This window comes from Marmota flaviventris, chromosome 6 (genome assembly GCF_047511675.1).
Source record: "Marmota flaviventris isolate mMarFla1 chromosome 6, mMarFla1.hap1, whole genome shotgun sequence".
Lineage (NCBI taxonomy): Eukaryota > Metazoa > Chordata > Mammalia > Rodentia > Sciuridae > Marmota > Marmota flaviventris.
Window position 1 is genome coordinate 62,461,757 of NC_092503.1, and position 20,756 is coordinate 62,482,512.

Genomic DNA, 20,756 nt, shown 5'->3' on the forward strand with positions numbered 1-20,756 from the left:
CAAACAACTTGTGTACGTTGATACAGCAGGAGTGGGAGCCGTTTATTGTAGGACAGGAGGGGTATATACATACATTCCACACAGCTTATCTTAATTAACATAAACTAGATATAGCAGTCAACCAATAAGGAATCTCCACATTTAATGGCTTGCTGGCGTTACTTCACAAACCACTCCCTCTGGCAAAATGCCAGGTGCCATCTTAACTTGTTTACAGACCCTAACAATTATTATTATATATATTATTGTACAAGGGGGATTTATTAGATTGCCTTACACAATAAGAAGCTGAATAGTCCCACAATGGTTGACTGTATGCTACAGATTTGGAAGAACCACTAGCTGCTCAGTCTAAGAAGTTGGAGCCTCAGAATAAGAGGGACCAGTAGGGTAGCCCCAGTTCAAGACTGAAAGCCTGAAAACTCCCTGGAGAATCACTGATTAGAGTCCCCTTTGGAAGAGTGAAGGAACTGACGTTCAGTGTCCTCAGGCAATTACAGCAGCAATAGAAGCGCCTGGTCAAGACAACTCAAGCTTACATCTGTGTTGGCTTCCTCCTTCTTTCATCTTTTTTTCCATCCAGACCTCCAGCCTATTGGACTGTGATGCTCACCTTCAGAGTAGGTTTCTCCATTCAGTTTCCTGTCCCTAATGTCAATCATCTCTGGAAACACTCATGGATACACATAGAAGTCTCTTAATCCTAGGCATATCCTTTTAAAAAATATTTATTTTTAGTTCTAGGTGGACACAATATCTTTATTTTATTTTATTTTTATGTGGTGTGGAGGATGGAACCCATTGCCTCATGCATGGTATACGAGTGCTCTACCTCTGAGCCACAACCCCAGCCCCCTAGGCATATATTAATCTACTCAAGTTGACAATCCTGATTGATCATCATACTTGAAATGTCAGCTCTATTCTTCATCTCTTATTGTTCATCATTGTGGTTTGGTGGTTTATTGTATTGCTAAGTTTTGATTATTATCTATTTCTCTTTTATGCATCTATTTTACCAGTGGGTTTTATATTATCATGTTTATTCATGATGGTTGATGTATTTCTGTTACTTCTATAAGTAGGATTCCCTTAAGCATATTTTGTAAAGACAGTGTAGGATGGTGGTGATAAATTTCCTTAGTTTTTTCTTGCCTGGAAAAGTCTTTATATCTCCTTTATTTCTGAAGAATAGCATTTTTGGATATATTATTTTTGGTTGACAATTATTTTCTTTCAGAACTTGGAATACGTCATTCCATTCTCTCCTGACATGAAAGGTTTTAGCTGAAAAATCTATTACTCTAATGGGGTTTCCTTAAATGTGATGTGGTGCTTTTCTCTTGCAATTTTTAGAATTTTCTTTGTCTTGCACTTTTTGACAGTTTGACTATAAAGATGGGCTCCTATGGCCCTTCTGTACTTGGATGTCCACATTTTGAGCTATTATTCTATTGAGCAGGTTTTTCATATATTTCCTCTTTTCTCCTCCTGTGGCTATCCTCAAAATGCAAATATCTTTATCATTTAGTGATAATACATATATATATATATATATATATATATATATATATATATATATATATTATATATATTACATATCCCAAAGACCCAAAGATCTCAAAGTCTGTCTTTTTTTCCTACCTTTTTTCTTCCTTTTTTTCCTTTTATTTAATTTTTGTCTGGGATATTTAAAAAGACTTGTATTCATTAGACTGTTTAGTCTGTCGTTGAAGTTTTCAACTGTTCCTTTTTTCTTTCTTTCTTTCTTTTTTTTTTTAAACTTGATTCTGGTTTCTTCATCTCCAAGAATTCTGTTTGATTCATTTTCAAGATTTCTCTCCCCCCCACCCTGCCCCCTCTCATTTCTCATTCATAGTCTGCATTGTTTTTCTAATTTTGTTTAACTGTCTGTTATGGTTTAGATGTGAGAGATCTCCCATTGTGTGACACAATGAAAGGAAGTTTTAGAGGTGAAACTATTGGGTTGTGAGGGTTTTAACATAATCAGTGCATTAATCCCCTGATAAGGATTAACTAGATGGTAACTGTAGGCAGGTAGGGTATGGCAGAGGAGATGGGTCATTGGGGGCATGCCTTGGGGTTTCTATTTTGCCCTTGGTAAGCAAGAGTTCTCTTTCTCTGCTTCCTGATTGTCATATCCTGAGCTGTTCTCCTCTTCTACACCCTTCCACCATTTATGTTCTGCTTCACCTCAAGCCCAGATCAATGAAGTTGGCCATCTATGAACTGAGACCTCTGAAACAATGAGCTAAATAAATTTTTGCTCCTCTAACGTTGTTCTCATCAGGTCTTTTGGTCACAGTGACAAAGAAAGCTGATGGAAACATGGTCTGTCTGTATTCTCTTCAATCTTATTGAACTTCTTTATAACTCTTTGTTCTTGTAGATTCTTCATTGGACATTTCTTCAATATCATTTTCTTTGGGATATGTTTCTAAAGAGTTATTTTGTTCTTTTGGAGGTATTATGTTATCTTTTTTCATGTTTCTTATGTTGAGATTTGTACATCTAGTGCATGAATTGCATTTCCAATTTTATAGGGTGATTTTCAAAGTAAGCAACTTTCTCCTGAATACGTCCATGTGTCTTGGTGGTGTTGTTAAGGAATTCAACAATGGCTTTGGTTCAAGGTAGGTGCCCTAATGTAGTCTCCCTATAGTGTCTTTGGCTACAATTAATGGCTTTAGGCACAGTGCATGCTGCAGTAGGGTCAAAGAGACCCAATACCTCAGGGGCCCACAGATGCAAGGGGACACTCCAGCAGCCCAGCAGGTACATGTGGCCACTTCAACAATGGAAGTGGAGGCACCAGTCAGATGGTGAGCATATCCTCAGACACTGCTGATGTGAGCTCTGCTATGGGAAAGGGCCTCTAGCACTGGCAGCCTCAGAAGTGTGTTTTGGGGTATGGGAGGCTGAAGCCCTTGCCTAGATAATGGCAGTGGGTCTCCACACTGCATGAGGGGAAGAAGTGGTACAAATAGCAACACCCTCTCTGTTGGCTTCTGCTCTGAGTTTGGCAGTGCAGCATTTGCTCTGAATGCTAACAGTGGCATCTGCCCAGACATGGTTCAGAGGTAGGGCAGGGGTGCTGCTCTCAATTCCAGCGGTGGTGAGAGCTCACATGTAGCTATTCATGAAGAGTGGTGGCAGAAAACTGCATGGTCATCTAGTTTCTGTTCTGAAGATAGTGTGAGTTCACACACAGCTGGCCACATTCTAGAGCCTAGATGACAAGCACCCTGGTCAGTCAGTTCTCTAGTGCAGTATCTACTCTTTCACTCTGTGCTGAAATACCTGTGTCCTACAATGTAGGACACCAAGCAGTCTTGGGTTCTAGGGTCACAGTTGATCTTCTGGTTTAAGTTGGGTTCATAAGGCTGCAGTCCCCTTGCTACTATAATAGAATGTCTCTGGAGTCCCAGGGGTGGGGATATGCTCTAACCCCCCAAACAGTAGAAATTTGAATACTATCTGCCTTCTCAAGATGATTCCAAGCTACAGCACCCTAGGTTCTGGGGTTTAATGGAAGGACTATATGAGTTCCTTCTCTAAAGAGAGGATATCGTGCAGACTCCAGGTTGCTCTTCTAACTGGGGGGGCCTCAAGCCTATGATGACTGAGAAACTTTCCAGTAGCAGGGACTGCGAGCAACAACGCTGATGAAGTTTGCTGTGAATCTCTAGTTCATTACTTCCCCTGTGAAGAAGAACCCTCTCCCTAGCTGAGAAACTGAGGTGGCAATTGCTAGGGTAATTTGTTCCTCTTTCTATGCTGGTATTCCAAATCTTGTAAGGTTCCAGTCTCTTTACTATTGAGTTCTAGCATTTTGCCATGGTTACTCACTTCAAAATTCAGTTATTTAACTGTTGCTTTGTTTCTTCTTTGTGGAGGATGAGGTAAGTGTTGGCTATAGCCATCTTGGATGTATATATTATCTCCTCACCATTGGATCTTGATTTAAAATACGAGATATATAATTTCAGCATTTCTGAATTGTTGAATAAAGGAAAATTTTACCTATAATGAGCAAAACTGTAAGGAGAGGAAGTACAACATGACATGATTTGTGTTTTAAAATTAAGCACAAAGATTGCTTTGCAAAGAGTGGCACTCTATCAGACTAAGCCACAAGACAATCCATCATTTGTACATGGTGTTGCACAGTATGACACTGAATTCATCATTTGAACATCTATAATGTTAAGGAGCAGATTAAAATTTCCCTTTAATTTATCTTGTGTTAAAACACCCAATTCAAATAAGAACTCTGCACCTACACTTCACAGTTTCTCAATGACCAATGCACAATATAATAATAAAAAATGAACACTGTTGGCTATGAACATACTAACAAACTAATTAACCTTATTAGTTTATTATTGTGATCCTGGACATCAATGTTCATTAGGCAGTCATAAAAATGCAATGAAAGATTCATAAGTCTAGATGTTATCATAAGACCATATACCTTGAAGTACCTAGAGCTCTCTGTCCTCTAACTTCTGAAGGTCCAGTATGACATGATTCCTCTTTCTTGTCCATTTACTGACTTTTTTCATTATTTCTATTCATAATCTTCTCTACATAAATTCCATTTCCTTCTATCTGCATCAGTTTCTTTCTCCTAAACAACTTGGTTTCTTTCTCCTAATATCTCAAGTGTTTTACTAACAGATGATAGATATATAGAGAGAGATGGAGAGATAGATAATAATTTTGGGGGCACTGGGGACTGAAACCAGGGGCACTTTACCACTGAGCCACAAACCCAACCCTTCTTATTTTTTTATTTTAGACAAGGTCTCACTAAGTTGCTGAAGCTGGCTTTGAACTTGCAATCTCCTTGCCTCAGCCTCCCAATTCACTGGGATTACAACAGCATGAATGATAATTTCTCCTCATGATACCTGAGTTTCACTAGAATGAAGCTGGTGTGATCTTATCATGACATACATTTCCTTAGAATAATAACCTTGGAGGCTATTTACTTTTGTTCTTCTAAAACATTCGCTGCAAGCACAGAAGGCTCAGCTGTGTTGAATCTTTACATCCTTATGCCTCACATGAAGATTAAGTGTCCTATTTGTATAGATTTGGGGAGGGGGAGGAAAGAAGGAAATAATGAATATATCGGATGCCTCCTATATGCTAAGCTTTGTGCTACATGTTTTCACAATTGCTGCTATTTAATTCTTCCAACTAACTACTAAAATGGATATTATTTTCTTCACTGTGAAGAAACAAGGACTTGGGAAGTAACATAAGTTATTGAATTTCATAGTCATTAAAATGCCCTGTCTTAATGCCATAAGTCTACAACACCAATGCACTCCAATTTTTGGAATATGAAATTTCAGATGCAGCTAATGTTCACTACAAAATTCTTGTTCAATCCTCCTTCAACTTTTTCTCATTACACACCTCTCTACTCCCATGAACCCCTAAACATTCCTCAAATTAGATAAAAATTGCTCCACTAAATGGGAATATTGAGAGAAAGAATATTTGTGGTTTTGTTAATACAAATATTCAAAGAAAAACAACATTGAAGCTCAACTTAGAAATGACTCATACAAATATTTCACTGTACACTACATTCACAATTTAGAGGCATTTTAAGACAGTGACACAGTTGAATGAAATTCCATTTAAAAAGCTAATATTCAATCAATTGTGAACAATACAACCTATAGACAAGACTTTTAGGGAAAGGTTGTTCTTTGTAGAAAGAGTGTTTAATAAGTGTGGGTGTTTGATGCTAACCTAAACACTTCATAGCTTTAATAGAAACTTTTGCATGATTCTGATTCCACCTTATTGGGTTTCATAAAATAGTATTTAGTTTCTCAACCTGAGAGGTGGCTAAAGAAAAGTTTTCAGGAGTAAGGGGAAGAGTATAGACAGGATAACAGAGAATGGAAATGATCAAGTTGGCCAAGGGCATGCAGTCGACAAAGGGAAATATTAAGTCTATGGATAAGTCTAATAGTTAGTCTAATTGATGTTAGTGATGCTCTGAATTATTTGAGAAACAAAACAAAGAATGAAGGAGTGACTTAATTCATTTTTGAAGGGAGTATATAGTGATATGATGTCATAACATTTACTCAGAGAAAGTGATTCAACTTCAGAGATTTTGATTCAAAGAAACAATGGTGAGAAAAAGGGAGAGGACATTTGGCTGAAACCTTTTATCATAAACTATAGTCTGTGGCTCTGAATAAAAATAATTTTTATCCATTTTCTGTGCAGTTTATGAAGAGATGATGCAATTTCACAAGTACTATAAGAATTAACAATAATTACATGTTTCAAGAATTAATATTAGCTGACAAATTTTGAATTTCAGATATTAAAAGGTAATACCAAGAGTTTCTGGAAGGGTTTTCTGTTTTAAATTTTAAAGTGATACATGTTTATCCTAAGAAATTTAAGCAATATAAAAACACATAGTATTCAAGATACTCCTTCCCAGGACCCCCATCTTCAGTCTGGAGAAGTAACCACTAGTAACTCTTGATAAGTATTTTTCCATACCACTAAAACATAGTTTTGCAACTAGAATTTTTTTTTACTTTGATGTTTTTCTTCCATATGACTATACTCAAATGCTCATTCTGTTTAATAGCCCTGTAACATTCCATAACATGCACCATCAGTGAATTATAATTATGCATGCACCAATTATATACCAAATATGTTTTACCCTCTTGATGAAATTTTAGATTGTGTCCAATTTTTGGCACTTTAATTGCTGCTGTGATAATCAATTTTGTCTGTGTGTGTGTATACATATACATGGAATCTTAATTTTTGTCATTAAGGAAAAATAAATCATAAGGTATCATTTTGACATTTTTCTTTAATGCTGTTATCAGGATTAAATTCTTTTGTTTGAGGCTCCATTTAATAAACTTAACAACTATGTAATAATCATTTAGGAAATGTAGTTAAGTAGAAAGCAAGGGAGGCTTTGAATGTTTGTAACTATAAATATGAATATAAATTTTCACTCAAGAAATATTAGAGAATGAGTCAGGGAGCTCTGTGACTATGAATTACGGGCTGTGTCTGAGAGTTGTTAGTCATCCACATTAAAATCTGTAGCCTCTATTTATTACTAGGAGTAGCAGAAGAAATTATTGGTGCTATTTCCTAAATGTGTTTGCAGGGATGGGGAGGAAGCATAGACATAGATTTTGGTGTTTGTCTCCTTATATCACAAAAGTTAGTTTATGGAATTGTATATTTATCGATAGAGTACACTAATGGAATAATACTTTAGACTAATACTTTCAGATACTTTGTTTTTTAGTAAAAAGGATTTGATGCTTTTTTTTAATGAAATGGTATGAACAAATTTACTCATGTAACACAGATTGTGTAAGTACCATCTTAAAATCCTAGCACCTAGAACTGGAAATACACTGTTCTGATCATCTAATGCATATAGAAATAAAAATGAAGCCCAGAAAGGCCCCCAAGTTCACACAGCAAGAGAACACCAGAATCCAGGCACAGGTACCCTGTTTAGTATCTTTTTCATTATCCCATTTCCATGAAAAGAATAATCTTGAAAAATATATCAGTTAAATGTTGTTAGTTTCTTTACACTCATAGAGTTATACACAAAGGGGAAAGTTAGAAAGTCTGTAGTTTGAGTGAATAATGGTGAGACTTGGAGTGGCCTAGATTTCCTGACTCCTAACTGCCTGGAAAGGCTGCCCTACCTGCCCTGCACTCTGTAGCTGCACCCCACCATGGGCAAAACACAGCTGGAAAATGCCAATGCCTCTTAGCCATTGGGCGGGGTTCGAGCAGAACAAGAAGCTATCTAAATCATAATTAACTATGTGTTAACAAGCAGGAGGTATGGAAGGTGACTTGAGGAGAAATAAACAACACCTAAGCCATTTGTGACCCTTGTTGTTTTCAAGGTGGTTTGGCTATACCAGATGTTCTCTCCATAACATAAGATATAGGATCTGGCAATACTAAGGAATCCAAAGGAACTTTACCTTACAACGGTGAAATAGAGTGTTAAACAATGCAAATAATCCTACCGACCACTGTGATTTCCCTGGAGTCCTTGTTTAATTTCTAGACCTGCCTCTTTCACTTGAAGTGAAAGATTATCACATAACTACAGTGTCTACTCTAATACACAAATGACAATTAAAAGCAGGCCCCAGTGTATTCAGAGTGGGGTTTCTTAACCCACACCAAACTCTATCTTGTACTGTATAATGTGTCAACTGTACAAAATCTTACTCATTCATTAACATTGAATTAGAACATTACCTTCTCAGTGACTAATCTTCAACTCTCCAGGGATATCAATTATCCTTACATTATGATTGTCTTTATTTTTTGCATAATAACTATATGAATCTCTATCTCCTATAATTGTGGATTTTTTGAGGAGATAAGATTGTATTCATCATGGTTTTCTCAGAGACTATTACACAGCAGGTAATCAGAAAATGTGTATTGAATTTGTACAATAACCTTTATGCCATCTGATTTGGTTAGAAAGTAGAGTTAACTCTTCTTATTAAGAGAAAAATGTATATATGTTCTATATAAATGGTCAATTTTAATAGAGCGGTATGTAAGAAAATGTGCTTACAAACATGATTTTCACAAACATTATTTCATGTTTCTTTGATAACTCACAAAGTGATTATAAATGTCAGCCACTGCTCTGTAGAATGTGTGCAGACATGCCAGTTAATGCAAATCTCTAGTTGACAGGATGTCAGATAAACCACCTGTCTATTCTGTTTTCACAGACATCATTTAAGCATCCACTTTGACATCTGCTAGAGCTACTCATGAGCTGGAATCAGGATTGGAGGTCTACAGTCCTCACTCTGGGTGCCCCAGTCTACAGAACACACACACTCACATATTCCTCATCACATTTTAATATTCACATTTAGCTCTGTAGTCACTTATCATGTAGAAATTAAAGTTAAATGAGCCAAGTAAGGCTTTCCCAAGAGCACTCACCTTATGTAGTTTTTTTTTAATTAACATTTCCTTCAAGCACTGGTAATTCTCAAAAAATATTAAAATATATTGTAACTGGGCCCATCTATACAAACAATGGAGCAATAATCTGATTTTGGACTCAGTAAAGTAGAGCAATCTTACAAGATTAAAAATTTCAGGTATCTGTAATTCTTGACTTCAAAAAGGGACTAACTACAATACAAAATTATAAGACCAAAAAATTGTAAAGCTCTCCTGACTTTTTAAAGAGAGAGATAGCATTAAAAGAGAATAAGATTATGGCATTTTCAGGTAAAGGAATGGAGTTGGCGAATACCACACTAAGCGAACTAAGCCAATCCCAGAAAACCAAAAGCCAAATGCTCTGTCTGATAAGTGGATGCTGATCCATAATGGGGGGGAGGGGACATGGGAAGCATGGAGGAAATTTGGATTGGGCAAAGGGGAAGGAAGAGAGAGGAGGGGGCACAGGGGCAGGAAAGATGGTGGAATGAGAAGGACATCATTACCCTAGGTACAGGTATGACTGCACAGACTCTACAGCATGTACAAACAAAGACATGAAAAGTTGTGCTCCATTTGTGTACAATGATACAAACTGCATTCTGCTGTTGTGTATAACTAATTAGAAAAAAATTTTAAAAAGTTAATTTAAGAGAGAGAGAGAGAGAGAGAAAGGGAGGAAGGGAATCATCCAAACACTACCTTGCTAATTATTTGGAAAGGACAAACAATGTAGCCCCCGAGGTCCCTTTTTACAAACATATCAGGTTTCTTGTTGTCATTCCCAAGTATCAGGGATTATGGGTTACAGGTTATCAGAAAACCAAGAAGTATCTGAATTTAGTCAATAATAAATTGACACTTGGTGATAAAGGTTCTCTCTATATTTAATTGATATTTTTTTTCAGAATGAGCACTGTTCAGCATAGGACTTTCCTGATATTTTTGAGGCCCTCAGAAGAGGCTCAACCTCTCCTGATCACATCTGAATGGCTCATCCACTAACCAAACTGGCCGGTATGTAGGAAGTAATTTTCCTACATTGTTCTTCTCATGAACAATACTAGGAAGGAGCTGTTATCCTCCACAGGATGTCTCTGCAGTGTTCCCACCCATTAATGTCAGTTATGGGAACTTTGCAGTCACAAGCTCTTCAAGTCCTTCAGTCATGGCATGGAGCTGGGTTCAGAAAAGTTGAGTCTAGTGATCCACCACAGATCATGAATTCAAATTCATCAACTGTGTTACAGGAAGATAGAAAATGGTGCCAGTCAACTATGACACAATGCTTTCCTAAAACTTAGGATTTTCATGTTATTGAAAGACATCTTACATACTTCTGCAGACACAGGTTTTTAAAATTAGTTATTATTCTTATGCATGCACAAGAAGAAAAATAAGCAAATTAATTTGATTAAGGTGTTCCTAAAATATTTTTATATTAGAGTTCAACTGCTCTGAACAAATCCATGGCTAACATTGGTAGTGCCCAAGAAAAACCACAAATGGAGACCCACATGCCATATTTCTAAATAACTGGACATTATTTAGGTTATCAGCCAGAGATTTGCTAAACTAGGATAGGGAAGAAGCTATATCTAGACTTCTGGGTCAAGCTCCCCAGGAAATAAGAAGAGCAAGTACCCCTTCCCCAGCCTTGCTTTTCTGACTCAAAATTTCTAGGCATTTTTCAGTACCTTTCAAACTACTACCCAACTATTCAGAAGAGAGAGTGCCTGTAACCCCAAGACTCTGCTGTGCCTAGACACTCACTCTGTGCACTATGAATGAGTCAACTTGAATTAAAGCAGCCACTTTATCTGGTTTTCCAGAGCAGAATCCACAATACTCCCTGACCTTCAGACCAACTTCCTCGAAGAACTGAGTGGCCCCAGCCATTATTTCCAAGCTTTCCAAAACTGTTATTATGAATTGTAAAAGAAATAAGACATGTTTGTGTTGCATTGTGCATAAAGCATGAAGCCCTCTAAGGGACAGGACCTAGAGCAGAGCCCTGCTTTCACATCATGCTCCCACCTTGAGTCAGAGAAGTGCTTGCATCCAACAAATGACATTTGTTGTGCCACCAAATGCTCTAGTGATGAGCATGTCTTTAAAAGTGCTCTGTTATTTTCTCCAGGGTTTTATCTAAGTCTCTAATTAGGAATATTTTTAAATGATAGGGCAAAAGACAAAATATTGGGACATTATTTTTAGTATATTTGTCCATTTGGCAGATAAATATAACATGTGATTTCATCTTAATATTTCTGTTAATATTCATGAATAAATGTCTAAAAAATTTCTATGATGAAAACATATTTCTTAATGCTTAAGCAAATTTTACACATATATATGTATATCTATGTGCATGTGTGTGTTTGTGTGTGTGTGTGTGTGTATATATATATATATATATATATATATATATATATATATATACATTTTTTTATAATACTCTTTTGAATGAAGAAATCAAGAAAAATGTTTTTAGCCTATAATTTTTCAGTCCTAACTTGTATAGTTTTAATGCTTTGAAATAGGAAATTACTAGGAGAAAAAAAAAAGGTTTCAAGGAGGGAGGAGAATATCTAAGCCTAAAAGAAGTTAAAAATAGCTCACTGCTTGTCAATAGGTGAGACTGCTAGATGGTGAAGCCTAGCAGATTTACTTTTCAAAATCTTCTTCTGTTTTTTTCTTCTGTCTTTCCTAATTGTTGGATACAGAGAAACAATTTCTTCAAAATAGAGATTGCTTGCTTCCAGTATCATTTTTGTTTTTATCACAAAGTTATTGCTAGAGATATAATTATCTGTTAAAAGTACTAGATTCAGATGAGTTTCCCCAGAGGCTTAACAGTCCATAAAGTCACAATTATTTTAAAGTAACAATAAAAGATCATGAAAACTGCAAAGAATTTTGGTAGACTAATATCAGGAGATAGCATATATGCATTTAAATGGAATATTTAGATGGCATATGTTTATTATAAAGAAAATATTGGGAAATTGGGAATTTCTTTTCTAATTGAAACAAAAATCAAAAACAAGAAATGCTTTTCTAATTGAAACAAAAATCATAGAAGGGTTATTACTTCAACATAAAATTCTACATATTTGGAACTGATGTCCCTTTATGAAAAAAGAGTACTCTAGGATCTCATTTACTGTTAAGATTGCCAGATTTGGATAGTAAGATTAGATGCCAAGTTAGCTTTTAATTATAATAAATTGCTATAAGTGTAACCCAAATATTGCATGGGACACATTTATACTTTAAAATTATTCAGTCTTTATGTGAAAATCAAATTTACCTGGATATCCTGTATTCTAGCTGGCAACCCTGGGTCCTCCTCATATCCTTCTCAAACGCTGTAAAAGTCAGTATTATATCACGCCCATTTTCAAGTATGCAAGTTGAGTCTTAGAGAATTTAAGTAGATCAAGGTCGCATAGCTGGGAAGCAGCAGAACTCAAGTTAGCCTCTAAAGCCGTTTTTCAATCCTACATTCTGTCTGTGCACTAACTGAAAATTTCTGTAATATATTTAACAACATGCAGGCAGTATTCTGTGTGCTTTATTTAAAAGTAGCTTAATTAATAGTTCCTATGAAGTAGGTACTTAATTATCTTTCTATGGATGGGGAAAATGAGGTGTGGTAATTTAAACGACTCTCTGAGCTCACACAGGTAGTAAGTGGTGAGATCAGGTCTCAAAACCAGGCCATCAGGCTTCAAATCCTGCCTTGTGCTCTCTCTCTCATCCATCACTACGCAGCTTTGTCTTAATAACACTGTTTCATTTCTAACTTTTAACAAAAGATGCCCAAAAATGAACACTGAGACCAGCTTTACAATGTGGATTGTAATTTACAACAGAGAAGACTAGTTACAAGAGAAGCAGGATGTTGCAGGTCATAGAAGACATCAATGACATGAACAACGTGGAAATAATAAGAAATAATGCTCTTGAAATTTAGAAAGAGCAAGGAATATTAGGGATTTAAAATAAGTCATTAATGAATTGAATATTAAGACACTGCCATTCAGAAAGTCCCTTTCATAGATTTTGAAGTTGATTAAGCTTCATGTAATTTCTAAAGCAAAACTTCAAAGAAAATATTTTCCATTAACTCACGTTTCCTAACTGTGAAGTAAGTGTACATATCTGCAGAGCCCAGTGGCTTTCCTTCTTCAACCCAGACGCAGCCTCAGTTGTCTGAGGGATCATTACTATTTCTGCTCACCACCATCACACTCAGATCTCCACCATTAGGCTCTCATCAAGCCATTGACAGCTTATCCTTTATGAAGCATTTGTACCTGCTAGAAACACTTAGAAATAACGTTGTAACCCCCCAAACAACGTAATCATAATGCCGAGAATTTTAGGCACAAGGACACATTGTTAGGGAGAAAGTTTTGGATTAATCCACTTTTGGGCTTCATTCACATATCCCTGATGTGATACATCAACTAAACTTAGATTCAGCTGCATAGTAAGAGAAAGAAAAATAGCTAGTTTAAATAAGAATGAAGTTTATTTCACTGAATGAAATCCAGAGAGGTCAAAGCAGATCTGGCAGATCAAGTATGTCATCAAGAGCCCACCACCCACAATTTTTTCGCTTTGCTATCTCCAGTGCATGGTTTTTACATTCACAATTACTTCAAGGACCAAGGGAGTTGCTAAAGCTCCAGCCTTTATGTATATATTCCAGGCTAGTATCCACCCTGTCAAAGGTTCTTCCTGGAAATTCCACTTGCTTCCACTTTGATCTCATAGTCTGAAATTTAGTCATAACACCACATGAAGCAAAAGAGAGTTGAGAACTATATAGCCTTTTAGTCACATTTTTCAAGATTATGTTACAAAGGAAAAGGGGAAAATGTCTTCAAGAGGCAACTACTTGTCCATGGAGAGCAGGACCAGCTATTTCACTTGGCAGTGACAATCTAAGGTCTAAGGTCGAATGGATATTTCAGATGTTGCTCCAACCCAGATGGCTCTTGGACTTTGAAGTCCTAAAATCCTCTGCTGTAGAACAACCTTGAAACAACACCACAAAGTGACCAATGAACAAAAGCACGTCCTTTAGATTGTCTTTGGAAGTGTGTGTAAAGGATGATCCTAACTTTCACTACATACAGAAATATTACTTGACAGTGACAATAGCTAAACACTGAAACAGACTTTTTCAGAGAATCTCTATGAGGCCATTCTTGAGAGATGGTGGAATACAGCACAGGCATTCATCATGCTGAGAAGAATCGGAGGGGAGTATGGACTATTTAGAGCACAGATAAGATTTGACCAGGTTCTTCTGAGACTTAATATTGTACATGTAGACGCCAAGTGAATGATTGACATGACGTATTCTTAAAATAAGCTCTCTAAAATATTGATTATTTATGTTCAAAGTCTGGCATCAAGACATTAACTATAACTAATAATGGTATCTTAAAACCAGGATCTTTGGTTTAGGTTTGTCAAAAAAGGGCAACCTCTGTTCTCATTGTCATATTCTAGGATCTTGATATAAATCTGCATGCTTAATATGTTTAATATAAAATGAACATGGGGTTGATCTTAGTTTAAAGGCTTTAAATAATTATATTTCAATCTGAGTTTTAGTTCTCTATTAGCACCTCCTTGCTTCAAGCATATTCTGATAGTGATTGATATCTCAAAGGTCTAGACCACCTGTGAACAAAGTTTTAAATATCACCTTCTTGAATTAATTATGTATTAAGCTCAAAATAGGTTTTAGCTTTTGTATAGCAGGAAATTTATCAGATTTTATTACCAGCAACAAATTAAGAAATGTGAAATTAAATTTACTTATTTTGTTCTACATATATTAGTTCATGAAATGTTAATGTTTGACTATCAAGCCAACTGTATGTACAAAACTGACACTTTTTATTCTTAACAACAGAGTTGTTAGGTACTCTGACTTCCTTTTTCCTGCCGACACATTATTCTACTTGGTCCTAACTCTACAACCTCTGAAAAACTGCAAATTAAATAAAAGTAATGAAACTTCCCTTTGAAAATCTTCAGCGTGTTGATATAGAAACCACACATATTAAGAAAAGGTAAACATACAAATTCTAGCAATTAATGTAGATCCCACTCATTCTTGTTTTAAGGTAAACCAGATACATAAATAAAATTTTTGAAAAAATATCTTCATTGGGATTCATATTTTATATCATCTCTCATAATGTTATTATGAATTAATTTTTTCATTGAATTTCTAACTTAGTTTGATATTATTTGCTGAATTTTACCTTAGCTTTAAGATATACTTCTATTAGTTAAAATCATACTGCTTTTAAATAGTTTGTAGTTACACTTTACATGTCTATAGGCAGGATCTTATCACTTACAGACATTCATATTCATTCAACATATATGTATTGAGCTTCCTGTGTGCAAGATGCTATTCAAGAATAAAGATTAATTAGGTTTTGCTTCATGCCTTGCCCTACATGTAGGGACATGTCCAATTGTTAAATCAATGATGAATCATCTTCAAACCCCAACAAGTTTTTAAGTCATTCGTCTACTTAATTCTTTCTATTCCTTATTCTTTCCTAGGACCTCCAACTCTGCCCTTTAGAAAAATGTTTGTCAAACTCTTGAGTTTGTACATATACTGAAGTCTAGTTGTTGAGGTTAAAAAAAAAAAAGAGTTGAACAGGATAAACTAGAACAAGAGACTTTACCATTTTAAATATTCAAGTGGTCCTCACTAAAAAGGGAATATTTAAGGAGTTAATCCAGCAGATACCTAGTGAAAGAGCATTCAAAGAAGAGAGAAGAGCCTATAAAAAGATAATTCATGTTCAGGTGTGTTGGTGCATGCCTGTAATCCCTGCGACTCGGGAGGCTGAGGCAGGAGGATCACGTGTTTAAAGACAGCCTCAGCAACAGCTAGGCGCTAAGCAACTCAGTGAGAACTTATGTGAAATAAAATACAAAATAGAGCTAAGGATGTGGCTCAGTGGCCCAGTGCCCCTGAGTTCAACCCCCAATACCACTGCCCACCTTTAAGATTTAAGATCACTCCAGTAGAGGATATATCATGAGAGTGAGGTGGGGCGAAGGACAGGTGGTCAGGGTAGGTAGTAAATGATGAGATGAGGATTGATCCGCCATATTTTCAAAGAAAAGGAAATAGGTTGCTAACACATCAGGAATCCCTCCTCTCAATACAAGGAGTTGCTAAATATGACCACCACCACCCCTTGGCTGCTCTTTGACTGCCCTTAAGGAGGTAGGCAGGTGGGGAGGGAGAGGAAACCTGGGATCTGTAAAAAGACAAGACACACCCACTCCAACCCATACCCAGCTCTGGGTCCCCTTCTCGCTGGAGAATCTCTGTCTCAATCTCTTAAAGGAAACTTGCTTTCTACACTTGCCTCTGTGTTTTTTGGGTGTTTAATCTCCAACACCTGGGAAACAAAGACCCAATCCTGATTTCCAAGACCCTTATCAAGAGGGGATGGATAAAAGGAGGGAGATTAGTGAGGAACTTACTGAAAATTTTTCAGAACACAATGGTGGAGCCCCAAGGTGTAACAGGGAAGATTTTATAGGGTGAAGAAGGTAGAAATGACTCTCCTTCATGGAAACTCCAGAGGCTGAGCTCTTAACCACTAAATCTATCTACTGCCTCCCACTGAGACCATCTTAACTGAAAAACAAATAAACAAACAAGCAAACTATGGAATTTGCGGAATAGAAAAACAATTGATTGTTTTATGAAATGAGGCTTCAAATTATTAAAGAAAAAATGCCTTTATAGTCAAATTTCAAGTTCTGACCATCCTCAAAGCCAATACCAAATTTAAATCCTATTATATTATATTTGATGCTGCATGGTTTCTCTCACATCCTTGTGTAGGTTTTTTTATGATTTCATAGCTGTATTGTGAGTCATTTAGGGCAGGAAACAACTTATTCTCAACATGACCTGGAGTAAAATGGAGATGAGGAAATTTTGAAATACTGACTGACTGATTGATTGATTGATTAAATCTCAGTGGTATCACACTTGAAAGGAGAACTTCAAGTAATGCAAATGTGAAATTGTCTTAAAATTCTGATATAGAAAGGAGAGAAAATAAAATGTCTGTAGTTACACATGTAAGTCTTAACAACAATAATATGCAATGCTTAGATGTATTTATGAAAGCAAAATTCTTCATATTTTTGTAACCCAGTACTGTTTACTTAGTCCTTTCACTCCAACAATTTAATTTGGTCATTGGCATGCCCCATGATTTTATTCTCGTGGTGATACTTTTTTCAAAAAGACCCAAATGATCGAGTAATGTTTGATTAAAGAGGTATAATACATCAAGGGAAAAATCAATCCAAAGTCAAATATACATGCGGTACACTATACCTTTAAGATTTATAATTTATAAGAAAAACAGAAAAGGATAATTAACCAAGAGTATATTTTGCTAACCTAAAAGTAGCACTAATTCTATTGTAAATATTTTTTACTTTCTTCCACCGGGAGATCCACACACACTACTTCTCACAAGTGAATGAAATCCATCCTTAAAGCTGACCCCGCTGTCCTGTTCCTACACATCACTATCTGATATGGTCTTTTAATGTCATCTACTAACATATCCTGCTCAGCCACACCCAAGACCTTTAATCACGTTCATCTGGATGCAACATTGCACAGAATCAGGAACTTCTATGTGTGCCTGTAGCTCCCAGCACTCTCAGATAGAATTACCACATCTAGGTTCCCAACCCTTCTACAGCTTTTTCCCATGCTTCCTTCAAACTCTAAAACTCCTTAATATGGCTCCCTCTCCATTATCTATGCTAATGACATAGAGGGGTGACAGCCACAGAAAACTTGTAACCTCAATTTAACCTTTGATCTTCCCACTTAGTGCCCTTTATATGAGTTGATAATGAGCAGTGAAGTTGACAGATTGAAATGTCACCTCCTTCTGCCCTCAGATATAAGTGTTAATAAACATGAATATGACAAGGGGCTGACAGGACATTAGGAAAAGGAAAGTAAGGGCCTGGCTGACTTATATGACAGTCAGCTCTCCTGCATAATTGAGTTTATTTTAGTTATTTCTTTTATACATTATCCTATGAGTTGGGGTTGAATATTGTGCTCTTCTGATTTCTGACTTTGTGACCAAGTAAGTCATTGAGTACTTTCAAATCCAGATTTTCCATCTATTTAGACAACTGAACTAAAATATTCATGGCAATTTCATAGCTCAACAGTTAAGACATAGCTTTCCATTTCAGTTTTGGTCTCTTCTAAATTCTCAATAACAAACCCATATAAACACAGAAAATTGCATTCTTCAGAGAAAATTATGACTCAAAGCCATCTTACTGCCAATAAATGAGAGGATTTTTCTATTTACATGATCAATGGAGTTGACTTCAGAATCCTACCTGGCAACGTGTGTATTTTGCTACTATGAATGGAACTTACCTAACAGACTAAAACCAAATAGGAAAAAGTGGTACCTTCATAATTTCCTAAATACCCCCATTGATACCCAGAGGCTGTATCAACAGAAAATTTAGCAGCTATCCTCCAGATTTGGATACTTTGGGGAACAAATCCCCTGTCCAATGCCTCCTTTTTATTTCTCTTCAGAGATTGTAAATTCTGGGAACCAACACAACAGGAAATGGGAGGTGAAGGGCTAACAGTGAAAATTTGCATTTCAATTATTAGAATCACAATAATAGGGCTGGGGATATAGCTCAGTTTGTAGAGTGCTTGCCTAGCATGCACAAAGACCTGGGTTCAATCCCCAGCACCACACACACACACACACACAAAAAAAAAAAAAAAAAAAACACAATAACAAAACAAAATATAGAAATAAAACCTAGAGATGACTTACACTGAGATGGAGAGTCATCTTGAAGGATGCTAGAGCTCTCCACCCAAAAGACCCTTGCCATATTAAGCTTCTCCTCTTGTCAGATTAGCAGGATGTCTGCAGAGGTTTTTGTGGTTGGTAGCTTCCTTTTTCTTGTAAATGTCAGGTTTACACATAAAGGGTGTGATACAATTAGATTCTGTAAGCTTGTTGTACAAAAGGTATTATCTCTGTTTTCTTGGTAAAGACTTATAAGACTTCTGTCTAGCCTAAAAAACACTTTCTGAGAACTCAAAGAAAAAAATTATTTTTATGTAAAACCTCCAAGCCCTTCTTCCCACTGTATATAAAGGTCAAAGAATTTCCAAAATCTTTGTTCAGAGGAAGAATTCTTAGGCAAGAGCTATCTCTGAATCCTGCAGTCAATAAACCTGCTTCCTGAAAATTCCTCGGGTGTCCAGCCTTTTCTGTCCTACTTCAACCTATTGTCCACTGGCAGTTAAACCTCCAAAATATTTCTCGTTGTTCAGCTTTTCATAATACATGGGGACTTTCCCTTCAGATGGATTTCACCCAAATTCCCCATTGCAGTTGTAACACATTTAGAATTGAGACCAGAACATAAAATTTGGGGAAATAATACTTTATGCAGGTCACTGAACCCTAGAGGATAGAAGTCAGTGTTCTGTGACATTTGATGAATCGTGTAGTTAATGTTACTAATACAATGTTTCACTTTTCACCTGGTTATTGGTGTCCTACAGAAACTGAGAATTTTTTTTACAATTCTAGTTAAATCTAATATCTAAAATAGCAAAGGCTAATTAAAGCTTGACAAGTTTCAAAGTCTCCAAAGACATCTATCTGTGCATTGCAGGAAATGACCAGAACAACATTGTGTATGGTTAAGTCTGTAATTAGACCAAAGGTTAATTTGTAGTTTATTTTGTAGTTAATTTTTTGCAAGTAACATGGAGAACATATTTTAAGGATATTAATATCTTCTACCACAATTTCAGTATTTAATTACCTGGCATTTCCAGACTCTAGTGAGTATATTAACCAATTATTAGAGCATTATCCATTCATCTTGTTTTTTTACAGTACTATTTTTCCATTCAGCAGAATTAATATTCTGTTATTTCAATCTAGTTAGGATAAAACAACTCCAATTTGAATTGATCTATCTGAATTCTACATACAATGCTGTTGATTTCTTATCAAATTGCATAACCACTCATGTGTATGAGTTGCATAACCACTCATGTGTCTTGGTTCTCAAAGACACCTATGGCATAGTACACAGCTTCCTCTATCTTCTTACCCCTTAGATTATAAATGGTTCATAAGTAGAGCTGAGATTATTTCAAGTCAACCTGGCTCAGAGTTTCACACTAAAGTGCACCTGCTAACAGTTCCATGCTTCTCTATGTGTTCAAGAATTGTCTGCTGATTAAAATAAAAGGAGATTAAAAATTTTCTTTGATGAAGTAATAAGCAGAATTAGGTCATATTTAAAATTTCATCAAAGTAACATGTAAAACTATGTAATCTGAGTAATGTGCTCATATTTTAAGAATACTAAGAATGCTACCTTATTATTTAATGGAGGGAAGTAGATAATCTTGAGAACATAATTTATATTATGATGATGCATAAATTCAAGACCTTTGCTAGGAAACTGTATGGAAAAGTACTTATCAATATTGAGCCTTTTGAACATTTTTACACTGTTGGTAGAGCTGTAAATTATACAACCACTGTGGAAATCAGAATGGAAGCTCCTCAAAAGAATAGGCATGGAACCACCATATG

At 36.0% G+C, this 20,756-nt stretch overlaps 1 long non-coding RNA gene across 1 annotated transcript in view; it reads right to left on the reverse strand.

The window, feature by feature from the left end:
* The window catches only part of LOC114086952 (uncharacterized), a 59,094-nt gene extending 40,091 nt beyond the window's left edge, over positions 1-19,003 (reverse strand). The window contains exon 1 of the long non-coding RNA XR_003581704.2: positions 18,963-19,003. This is a non-coding gene — a long non-coding RNA (uncharacterized lncRNA). The remainder of the gene's footprint in view (positions 1-18,962) is intronic.
* Between the last annotated feature and the right edge of the window lie 1,753 nt (positions 19,004-20,756).